This window comes from Schistocerca nitens, chromosome 1 (assembly GCF_023898315.1).
Source record: "Schistocerca nitens isolate TAMUIC-IGC-003100 chromosome 1, iqSchNite1.1, whole genome shotgun sequence".
Lineage (NCBI taxonomy): Eukaryota > Metazoa > Arthropoda > Insecta > Orthoptera > Acrididae > Schistocerca > Schistocerca nitens.
In genome coordinates, this window is record NC_064614.1 from 497073999 (window position 1) to 497085625 (window position 11627).

Here is an 11627-nt window from a genome sequence, read left to right on the forward strand (position 1 = left end):
TATATTCTTACAGTAAAATAAACAAACACCATTCCAGGTACACTGCAAAACAAAACAAAAAACATTTATTACACTAAGAAAGCACTAGAAACAGTTCAAATAAACAACCTACCTATTATAACACCTAATTAACATTGTACCAGTCATCTGTCAACAACAACTGCCTGTCAGTCAGTAACCATGTACTGGTACACCTACCCTCACACTCGAAGACTTTGGTACACTCTCACATTATAAAACATTATAAAAAAAACCATAAACCACTTTATCATTTGCAGAACATCTACTTAACATATTCCTATTATTATGGCACATGAAATGAAATACACCAAAAATATACCAAATGAACCCCAAAATTTCTAATTCGTCATCACCTCCATGTTGCATCACCCTGACTCTGGGCCTTATGCACAAAGTACTGAGCCTGTAGTTTGTGTGGGTGTAACTTGTTCTTCCTGCTGTGTTGCCCTCCTTTCACATTCTCCTGTCCATTTTTCGGAATTGGCGCTGGAAGCAGCAGTAAAGAGCCTGGGGCACCTCACAAGGGACAGATACCATGAAGTCTATGACTTTCGTATGAGTAGACAGTTGTGGCTTAACATCTACCAGTGGGGTCGTTTGATTAATTGACGTGGTCTTTTATAACGAGTGAGGAATATCTTTGTTTTTTTTGGGGTACATGGGCTTGTTAACACCACTCACTGTTCTTCAAAATACTCTGGTGGCTTTGTATTGCATTGTCCCCTCCATTCGTCAAGTTCAAGGGCCTTTGTATTGGCTTTCTTTACCTGCTTCCATGTTTTTCAGAAATTTTGCACTGGCTCTCTATTATTTCCCACTTCTGGCTTAATGCCCTTGAATAGCGATGCCATTTTTCGACCATATATAGCTTCGTATTGTGACAAGCCTGTACTTTTGTGAACCTTAGAATTATAAGATCTGGCAATATGTGGCAAAAGCGTATTACAGTCATTATGATGGCTAGTACAAAGTTGTTTAACATTTTTCCCATTTTCCAGTGTACTCATGCCTTTCTTCCTTTTACATGTTGATGCAATCTTGTGCTCAATTTATGAATATGCAGTAGATGATAAAGCTGTACTGTAACTATGTTGTGTGGTTTCACAATCTCCTTCATTCTTGGTCCATTTTTTCTTCGAGCAGATGACATCTCACCAGCCTGTTTGATGTAATGTGACATCTGCACCTTATAAGGACCTACTTGTGTAGGTAGCATGTGATTCCAACTTTGCAAGAATGCAAGTGTGTCCACATCAGTATTTTCATGCAAGATGGAGTGATGGGGACGAAACTACATGTCACACGCTTGAAAGATTTACTTTGAGAAACTTTTGGTACTGGTGAGATGATCTCTAGGTAATTTCAAGGCGTCTTGGCATTCCAAATCCCCAAACCTGAAACCATGTGACTTCTGGTTGTGGGAATGTCTGAAAGATCTTGTCCATCAGGGATGTATAAGGATTCTTCCTGATCTGAAGGATAGCATACAATAAAATATTGCTCTGATTATACTGCATATGCTGTGTAAAACTGTTGCCAATATCATGTTATGGATTCCGTATGTTACCAAATAGGGAGACTGTGTTGAATACATGCTCTAACTTGTGACCATGTACTAACGAACGTGCCAGAACCACCTTATCATGTATTTGATTGTCCCTCCTCTTTTCCTGTACCCACACCACTGTTTACAGAGCCATATTTTCACCAGATCGTGAAAAGTGGAACTATTCACATATCTTGTGAAAAACATTTTATTTTTTTGAGTGAAAATAAATATTTTATTTTGTTTGAAACAATAAAAAAGTGTATGGAAAAATATTAGGAAAACAAAAGAATATCCTTAAAGAGACTACTGCAAGTATAAGTGGCAGAAAATGAAATTTTTAGTCTTCATACTAGAAATTTCTCTACAGTTTTCTGAACAAGGAAAACTTACCTCACGGAAATTCTACCAAAGAAAGCCAAAAAATTAGAGGAATTTAAAATTTTCCACACCCATGACAACACCCTCATGTCATGCCGACAGCTCCGTTAAAAACAGAATAGTAACCATACTTTTTTATGGCTGTTCAGATTCTAATGTCTTAATGTCACGAGATTATCTGGGAAGTCATTAAATGGCAGGACTCAAAACTCAAGTGAAAGTTTTAACAACCATACATGGGAACAGATACCAAAACTGTTCTGGTAGGACTAAATAAAATGATAATTAAATGGACACCCTAGCTGCAAACAGGCGTTGATGTACTTCATTGTGGACATGTTGAAAATGTGTGCCCCGACCGGGACTCGAACCCGGGATCTCCTGCTTACATGGCAGACGCTCTATCCAACTGAGCCACCGCGGGCACAGAGGATAGCGCGTCTGCAGGGACTTATCCCTTGCACGCTCCCCGTGAGATCCACATTCCCAACATGTCCACACCACTACATTGGTAGTGCGCCTAATAGATGTTTGCCCATCATACTCAGTACTCGTGGCAGATTAATCTACGAAGTCCCGTACGAGTTCGGGCATAGCGTGTGCGTTCGCACACCTCTGTGCACCTCTGTGCCCGCGGTGGCTCAGTTGGATAGAGCATCTGCCATGTAAGCAGGAGATCCCGGGTTCGAGTCCCGGTCGGGGCCCCTCATTTTCAACATGTCCCCAATGAAGTACATCAACGCCTGTTTGCAGCTAGGGTGTCCATTTAATTATCATTTCATTTCTAGCAAAGCTGCATGGTCATCCACGGTAACTGTTCCTTCTGGAACAGATACTCCAGTCATATATAGTTAAAAAATGTGGCTTCCCGGCCATTGACCTTCTTGTGCGAACGCACACGCTATGCCCGAACTCGTACGGGACTTCGTAGATTAATCTGCCACGAGTACTGAGTATGATGGGCAAACATCTATTAGGCGCACTACCAATGTAGTGGTGTGGACATGTTGGGAATGTGGATCTCACGGGGAGCGTGCAAGGGATAAGTCCCTGCAGACGCACTATCCTCTGTGCCCGCGGTGGCTCAGTTGGATAGAGTGTCTGCCATGTAAGCAGGAGATCCCGGGTTCGAGTCCCGGTCGGGGCACACAGTTTCAACATGTCCCCAATGAAGTACATCAACGCCTGTTTGCAGCTAGGGTGTCCATTTAATTATCATTTCATTTCTAGCAAAGCTGCATGGTCATCCACGGTAACTGTTCCTTCTGGAACAGATACTACAGTCATATATAGTTAGGACTAAATACTTTGAAAATAGTTGTGATGATTGCTTTGCTATGGTTCATTGTCGGTGCAGTGACAAGGATTATGGTTATGGAACTGACAGGATTGTTTGTTGGACTAAATATGTAATTAACTTCGAGTTCCATTGACTGCAGGAGACTCTTAGAAGCAAAGAAACAGTGTTGGCAGCCACCAAAGAATCAAGAAGAAGAAAGAGAAGGCTAAAAAAGAAAAGGGAGAAAGAACAACATCGAAACAAGATGAACACTGACATGGGTTGCATTAAGCTAATGCAGGTTAGGTAGAGAAACGAGCTTTAACTTTAACTTCCCGGAAGTTCACTTTTTTGTGTACTGGCACTGAATAAACATACCGTATTTTACAGACATAAGACGAACTTTTTTCTTCGAAAAATGCCTCCAAAATTCAGGTGCGTCTTATACTCGAAATCAATATAAAATGTTCTGTGTTTGATTTAAAATACCAGCCAGTCTTAAAAGTGGCGATATTTTCGGTGCCGCTGGAAACCTATTTCTATCTGGCAACATTAGATTAAATTGGCAGCAGCAGTTCATCGATGGGACAAACATGAGTTGCGGAAATTCACAAGCTTGGTAACACTCTATTTCCCCCACCCAGCCATCAAAAACCCAGAACACTGTCTAGCCTATGATGTGTCATTGCAGTCTATGGTGCCAGTGATCCTGAATTGTAACTGATTTGTGCTATCGCTAACAGTACAATATACTTGTTGGTAGCTAGTTTCGTAATGGAAAAAAATAAAAGGAATTCGTATGGCGTGAGCTATAAATTGGAAGCAATAGCATATGCAGAAGAATATGGAGAGCAATAGGGCGGAATTTCGGTCCTCCATCAGCAGAAAAAAAAAACATTCGCGATTGGTGGGATAATAAAAAAGAACCGTAAAAAGTGAGGAAGGCTAAATGTGCAAATAGAGGACTGGTAGCAAAATGGCCGAAACTAGAAGATGATGTGTTGAAATGGGTACAAGGACACCATCCAAATGGCTTTAAAACAAAAATTAGCAAAAGCTAGCACTACAGTGGAACTTTTTAACAGATTTTAAGGTTGGAGGTTGTTGGACCAGCAGGTTTATGAAACGTCATAGACTTAATATGCGAACCAAAATCAAAATATCTCAGTAAATACCACAAGAGTATGAAGAGAAATTATTATATTTCTATCGCTTTATTATTCAGCATTGAAAGAAAAGCAGTGTGGAACTACGCCGATTAGTGAATATGGACAGAACTCCACTGACATTTGATGTGTGGAGTAACAGAACTGTTGCCATAAAACTGTAACTACAAAAACAAGTGGACATGAGAAAAAACACTACGCTATTGTTGTTTCATGTTGTGCTGACGGTACTAAACTTAATCCAGTGATCAGTTTCAAGCGCAAAACAATTCCAAAACCTTTCAAAATACCACCAGGTGTTGTTTATGTTTATGACAAGGGTTAGATATATGAGCCTGGTATGAAATTATGAATTAACAGAGTGTGGAAGAGAAGGGAAGGTGCTTTTTTGAGGAAGAGTTCTCTTCTTCTGCTAGATCTGTTTAGCAGTCATTTGAAAAATTGTGCGAAAGAGAAACTGATACAGGGAAATAGAGAGCTTACTGTCATTGTCCGAGGATCTGCTCCACAACTGCAGCTTCTTGATATCTCGATAAATAAACCATTTAAAATGTATATTAGAGAGGAATGGAACAAATGGATGATTGATGAAACTAAACATGAATTCACGCCAAAGGGAACTTATAAACGATCTACAATCAAACAAGTGTGTCAGTGGATAAAACAGTTGTGGTCTAGAGCAAGAGAAGACATAATTGTTGAATATTTCAAGAAGTGCGAAATGAGAAACGCTCTCCATGGCGTTGAAGGTCATCTTATATATGAAGAGGGCAACCATGACGGTGATGAGGAAGAAAAAGAAGAGAAAGAAGAAAGTTTAGTTGACGATTTTAAGGGCTTTTAAAGGTCAGTTTGGTTTTATAAACTGGGAATTTGTTTGAGTGGCTTTGCAATGTAATAATAAAAATGATAAATATGTTATTTTGTTAAAAAACTGCTTAAAAATTAAGGGACGTCTTAGAGTCTGTAGGCTTATACTCCTTAAAATACAGTACTTAACTAAAAAGTGGGCCATTCTTATGACTTAAATTGAAAACTTAAAGGCTTTTTAGAGGAAAGCTCTGAATTGATTATTGAAATTTTTGAATCATTATCAAATGCTTTTTTGGCCCATAGTTTATGCCAGCAAAATCTTTTTAAAATTCTGCTTTAAACATAACAGTGTAAAGAACTTCAAGAAAAAATCAAGCTTCTAGTTTATTTCTATTTCATGATCTGTGTACCTATGCTGTACATAAATAATTAACATGCTTTATTTCACTTGCAACACAGAATACAAAACTGTGACACCAAAAGCTGTAGTTTGTACATAAATTTGTTCCCAGTAGATCTATTCATTCATTCATTCTTTAGTGATTCACTGAATCATTTTGTGCACAGAGAGTATTACATTATATGGAACAAGCCATTATAATTGTTAAACATTTAAAATGTTTAAAAGAAGGTAACCATTATACGAGCTTACAACTCTTTTTGTTTGAGCTACACTTGTTAGAATGCTGACAAATTTTCCAAGATTTTCCCTTGTGTTCACTAACCAGTGCCCATAAAGGTAAATATTGAACTTAACAATGATAGCATTAAGATGACAGACAGTCTGTAATTAACATTTTTCTGTCAATGGCAGTTAGTTTACATTTGCAAAATTTTCAAGAAAATCATTCCAAAACTAGACTGATAAAAGTAGGCTACAACCTACATCTACAAAAGAAGTTTTCAACACACAAAAACATAGAAAAAGAAATGTTCAAATGTTTGTGATGGAAGCAATTGTAAAACAGTCCAATAGTCAGCTGAACTTGTTGGTCTATAGAGCTACCCATGTAATGAATGTTTTCTGAGTGGTACCTTCCATTACTCACTTAAACACGCTGTTTCAAGCCACTTCACCAAATAGAGACAAAAATGATCATGAATCTATTTCATTAGTAACAGTATTTTCAAAAAATTCAAGATAATCATGTACAACAGATTTTATAAATACTTAGTAAACAACACTCAATAGAAAACAGCTCAGATTTTAGTAAAAGTGTCAGCTGAATGATCGCCTCTATAGCTGAATGGTTATCATCACTGTCTTCCATGTGGCAGCACCCATATGTGAAATACTACATTCAGTAAATCATAAGTTATTACCTGGGAATATTTTGTGCCTTGGCTGAGGATAGCATGTTCACCATGATGTCCCAATGTAAAAGATAAAATATGAGTATTATGGAATGGCAGCTAGAGCAGGTCATGATGTTGATTTTATCTGATTGACAGACAGCAATGTGTATCAGTTCCATATGAACCATATAATGATAGGCAATGTAGAATTTGAAGCATTCCCACATGAATATATATATATATATATATATATATATATATATATATATATATATATATGCATTGAATATATGTATATATTCATTAATATCTTTCTTCTTTCTAATATACAGTCTTTACATAGTGAAAGGCATGAGCATGGTACTAGAACAAAAACCAAACTCAATGGACACTTGAAAGCTCAAAAATAGTACAAAAAGAAGTCCAAGATGTAGGCACAGTATTCAACAACTGTCCTTTGATGCACCGTCTGTAATGGTATATTGACTGGATTATGATCTGTGACAGACACTAGTAATAAAAAACCTGCTGCAGGTAATGTAGTGGATTTTAAAGAGTGTATTAAGGAAATTTCTAGTCCGTTGACTCACAGAAACTCTTAATAGATAATGCTTTACATTGCTCTATAATTAGCATTAGCACTGTAATACAATAAACTTTGGCAATGTTAAGTCATTTCATTGTACTGCCATTAATAAAAGGTACATTATTGACTTCTTTCTACATTCCTGAGTCCCCCACCCCTCTGCAAGATCCATCAAATAATAATAGTATTGTAACACAATAATCAAAAGTATTCTCTGAAATCATGGGACTATTTCTTGTTAACACAACAGTCTCCCCTCATCTGTAGAATGTCCAGTTCGTCTAGATTGTTTATAGATACAGGTTTCAAGCCAAAAGTCTTATGATTATTTTCTGGTGATTCTAGTAAACTGCATGGTTTATTGTGGTATTCCTTTCTTATGTGATGCGATATTATATGACGTTTTATGTACCTCAACCAACTGTAGCTACTCAAGAAATGCAGCCGCCTTTTCCTGATCTTCATGCATTTAATGTACAGCTGCACATGCGAAAATACTAACTGGGATATGAAGGCAGCAGTGGATGATACATGAATTCATTCTCAAAGCCTGTGGAAACCTGTTTTAGCTCATTGCTAACAGTGAAAGTCTCGGTGCAAAGGCATGTAAGGTCTAAGCAGGTTGTAGCTACTGTCAATGCAAAGTTTGCTTTGAACACTGCAATGGATTACCAGGAATGGCCCAAGTTGGTTGTATGGGGATCTGTAGCTTAATGTGAAAACAACTTTTTGCACACCATCAAATACGTCAGATAAGAACTGATAAGAGAACTAAGACCAACTGGAAATAATACATTAGAGATAAGGGTTTGTTATTTGTGCAATGAGCCACTGAACCACACATAAAAGGCAGGGCACCTACAAGAGTGACGTAACAAGTGGCATGGTTCAAGCCATGGCAGAAGGCACTCATCTAGCTTGCAACAACAAATGGAACACACAATCTAATGAGGCCTCACCTACCTGACTGACGCGACATATCTCTGTCATGTAGCATGCCGCACAACTACCAGATGAACGTAGCGTTACTGACTTTTGCCACGGGCCACGACTGTGCTAGTGACAGCCTACGAACTTTTCTGTTTTGGTTGTACTTCTGTCTTTCTACCCAGGGATATGAGAAATGATCCTGAGTTCAGTATTCGTTTTTGCTAGTATAGTGTAAAAATATCCATGTGTTTATGATCACAGTAGCGCTGAATATATCAATGAGATTGCTCAAAATAATGTGTGGGAAAGGATTGCAAGTGAAATATAGAAAGGCACATTAAAAGAAATTCATTCACATTTGTGTGGAAGGTACAGAATTAAACATTATTATGAATGGTGGTTTTCTATAAAATGTGTCGATAAATCTTTTCACTGATTTGCTGGATCTAATGTAACATCAGATTCTTTTGGTATGTAGTACATACATATTTTGTTCTGAAAGGGCAGTGCTCCACCTGTGCTCAGAAAGGAACTACAGAGCAGTTACTCAACAACATAGCATTTTTGTTACTAAGTGTTGATCTTCTGTCTTTTGACATAAGTCTTCAATATGGTGGTCTGCAGTGTGCTGTACAGATGACTTACGGTATGCACTATCATGTGTCCATTGTAAAGTCACAAAACGACCAATAACTTAAACTATCGCATCAGTTTTATTCATGTCACTATTTATTCAAGCATCCAACACCTGGATCATCGAAACTAACATACCAAAAGAAGGACCTACCGACTTTTGTCCCTGGGTAAGCCATAAATAAATATATGATTTTCATTAAGCATTTGTCTATAAGGATATGGTCCCATTATGCGCATGGGCTGTTCCATGGTGCTGAGTATGCGGAATAAGATGCAAGTACTAATTCCATAGAATCACTTTTTAAGTCAGGATCATCATATGACACAAGACACATGCATTAGCACAGATAGTCCGAAATGAATTAGACAAAGACTGAGAATGAAACAAAGGCATTACATACATTTAATGTTTCAAGGTCTTGGGTTTGCTTGCTGTTACCGACCTCTGCATGATGCTGCCACAGATAGCCCCACACCCTCAACACTGTGGAGCACAGGAGATAGTGTAGGTAGGATGTCACTAATCACAAGCATGCTTTTGTATGAAAAGGGGGTTTATAGTTGTCGGCATAGTGAGAACAGTAAGCTGCGCCGTTGTCATTACGTAGTGCTGGTGTCGAGACGTCATTCCTCGTTTAAGGAAAAGCAATTTGGAGGAAGGCCCCCTCTGGATTATCAGAGATAGATGTAGAATCATGCAGTTGTTGTGGTAAGTCGTCCCCATCTTTCTGTTCCCGCTGCATCCAAATTGGCTTGAGCTGCTGAACAGAGACAAATGTTTTTTTGTCATTAAGCAAGAGAGAGAATGTTTGGTTCCCTTGCTGTAGCACCTTCTGAGGGTCTGGGTACGACTGTTGGAGAGCTACTCATACGGTATTATCATGGTGTAACACATGGCTACATTTCTTCAAGGTCTTATGAACAAAAACCCACTTTATGCCATGATGTTGGAGGCAGCGTATGGACAAGAGCTATATGTTGTTTGACCCTAGATATTAGAGATAATAGCTCAGAGACTGCCAGCACATGAAGTCTGTCTGAACTTGGTTTAACTGTGGTTGCTCCTCCACTTTTCCACTTTACCATGGCACCAACATCAATCAACTTGGGTAACATTAGAAGGGTTGGCATGGCACTGATGGATTTGTTGCTCAGGTGACATCCAATGACTAGTCAACGTTTGAAGTCACTGAGCTCTTCTGGCAGACTAAACCTGTTGTTACGATACTGCTTCTTTACTGACTACACAGTACTCCCTGCTTACTTTTATACTGGCGTCTCCACTTTCTTATGACTTCTAGTGGTTAATTGTGAATTAATTAGGGATGTCTTGATACTTTTGATAGGGAATGTAGGAGTATTACATATCAAGAATTTCATCTGTAGTTTAAATATATTTTTAAGAACATAAACATAAACATAAAAACTGCCATGAAGTAATGTACTCTACTGTGTAAGAATTTAGAAAAGAAAGTACTTTCTTTGTCATTTTATTCATGACGGATTGTGAACGCTGCGGCCATTATGGATTCTTTGTGAATAACGCAAACAGCTATAATTACCTTTGAAATGGTTTATTTAAACGTCATAATGGGTTTCAGGCTTTAATGCTCATCTTCAAATGAATAACGTTTCCAATTACATAAATATGTTTGTCAGCAGCATGTGCTCTGCTCATACAATATGCGCCAGCAGATGCTACTTTGTCTTGTCATGGTCCTTATGCTTTTCCTTGGCAATGTATAAGATGTAGCAATAAAAACAGCACATATATTCTAAGTTAATCACTGTGGCACACAGATACTTCATAACATTCTTAATATCAGTCTCAGCCTCACACATGTGCTTTACATTCGATGTTTCCGTTTACTGTGCAAATGAAAACATCGAATGTAAAGCAGATGTGTGAAGCTGAAACTAACATAAGGAGTATTACAATGTGTTTGAGACTGACAGCGATTTATTTAGAACCAGTGACCAGACTTGGCACTGCATGCGTTGCACTAAGTATCAACGGCTGGATGATGTGTCTGATGAAGTGGTTATTTTGTTGAGAGTCCATGGTGTAAAGTCACGAAAAAATTAACAGAGCCATGTTAGTAATGGAGCAGAGCCTATATGGGTGCTGTATATGTTGTTGTCAAATTTATTCAAGATGGTGGACCTTCACCCACCTCTGCCCCATGATACAGATGAGGCAACATTGTACTGATGACATCACCAGATGACAGTGTGGATTATCCTCCATCCCCTGCCCCTCACCTCTCAGCCTCCCCCAACTCCCCTCCCCCACTTCTTCTCCCCTATTCCCCCACATTTGGAAATTGGTGGGGGAAATCGTTCAGTCTGTTCTGAGCTGTTGTTGTCGAAGAATATAGGGTAGTTCATTTCCTTTATTTTGGGTGTTATTCTGTTAGAAAGTTTTCTTTACTTCAGCAATTTCAGGGATAAAATTGGTGATAAATTCGAAATTTTTGCTTGAAAGAGAACCAGCATTCCTACAGCCTAGGTGTGCAACTTGGTTCACACTACAACTCAAAATTCAAATTTTTGGCGAGAAACACTCACCTATACCTTAATTACAGATCATCTTGAGAACCAACACACGGTACCACAACTGGTGTTACCTCAACAGAAAATGCTTCAAAATTTGTGGAAAGCTGTCCTGCTCTAATTACACAATAAAACTAACAGTAAATCAGACTTATTGCTAAAAAAACAGGTAGTTAAAAAAATACAATACACAATGCTAAGAGTCACGGAATAAGTGTCTTCCATGTGGGCAGTGTACTCCCTGGGTGTTGTAAAACACATACCAATTGCTGCATGCTGCCACCCTTCGTCTGCCTGCACCGGAGCCAACAGTATATCAACAGTATACCAGTGGACAGGTGGGATGGAAAAGACACCGTCAGTTTGCTGTAATAAGCACCACAGTTGGTAGTGCGATCAGTTTTAAGCAATTTTATCCTT

The 11627-nt window shown here is 38.5% G+C and overlaps 3 non-coding genes across 3 annotated transcripts; 2 read left to right on the forward strand and 1 right to left on the reverse strand.

Moving 5' to 3' along the window:
• Positions 1-2298: 2298 nt before the first annotated feature.
• On the reverse strand, positions 2299-2373 carry Trnat-ugu (transfer RNA threonine (anticodon UGU)). The gene has a single exon. It is a non-coding gene; the product is annotated as a tRNA-Thr (tRNA).
• A 204-nt stretch (positions 2374-2577) lies between these two features.
• On the forward strand, positions 2578-2652 carry Trnat-ugu (transfer RNA threonine (anticodon UGU)). The gene has a single exon. It is a non-coding gene; the product is annotated as a tRNA-Thr (tRNA).
• Positions 2653-3020: 368 nt separating this feature from the next.
• Trnat-ugu (transfer RNA threonine (anticodon UGU)) lies at positions 3021-3095 on the forward strand. Its single transcript has one exon. It is a non-coding gene; the product is annotated as a tRNA-Thr (tRNA).
• Positions 3096-11627: the final 8532 nt, after the last annotated feature.